Consider the following 662-nt stretch of genomic DNA (forward strand, 5'->3'; position numbering starts at 1 on the left):
AAAGCTAATTTGAGAAAACAGCGGAAAAGGCAAATACTGTGTGCACGCGTGTGCTCTATGAAGAACATGCATGGAAGGACACGTGCTGACTGCTATCAATGGTTATATCACAGAAGGAGAGGCCGAGTGAGGCTCTTAATTTCTGACATGGGTGTGTTGTGTGGATTTTTACTATAAGCATAGATTACTTTGCTTGGCTCAGTTTGGCTCAGTGGATAGAGCGTTGGCCTGCGGACTGAAGGGGCCCAGGTTCGATTCCGGTCAAGGGCATGTACCTGGGTTGCGGGCACATCCCCAGTAGGAGATGTGCAGGAGGCAGCTGATCCATGTTTCTCTCTCATCTTGATGTTTCTCTCTCTCTCCCCCTCTCCCTTCTTCTCTGAAATCAATGAAAATATATTTTAAAAAGAAAAACAAAACAAGTACACACGGCTCAGTCAACTGAACATGCTCACCAAGTGTTTGTCCACTTCCCCACTCCTCCCACGACTCCAGATCCTGCCCCCCCCCCGCCCCGTCTCTCCACCTACCACGGGGCCCCCACGCTTCCAGCTCTAGACGGCAGTCGCTGACACTGCTGGCGGCCAGGGTGGCCAAGTCATGCCCCCCTGCCCCTCGCGGGCCGGGCACCGGAAACGCTTGCCTTTATAAATATAAGCAGC

Source organism: Myotis lucifugus, unplaced genomic scaffold (genome assembly GCF_000147115.1).
Source record: "Myotis lucifugus unplaced genomic scaffold, Myoluc2.0 scaffold_2403, whole genome shotgun sequence".
Classification (NCBI taxonomy): Eukaryota; Metazoa; Chordata; class Mammalia; order Chiroptera; family Vespertilionidae; genus Myotis; species Myotis lucifugus.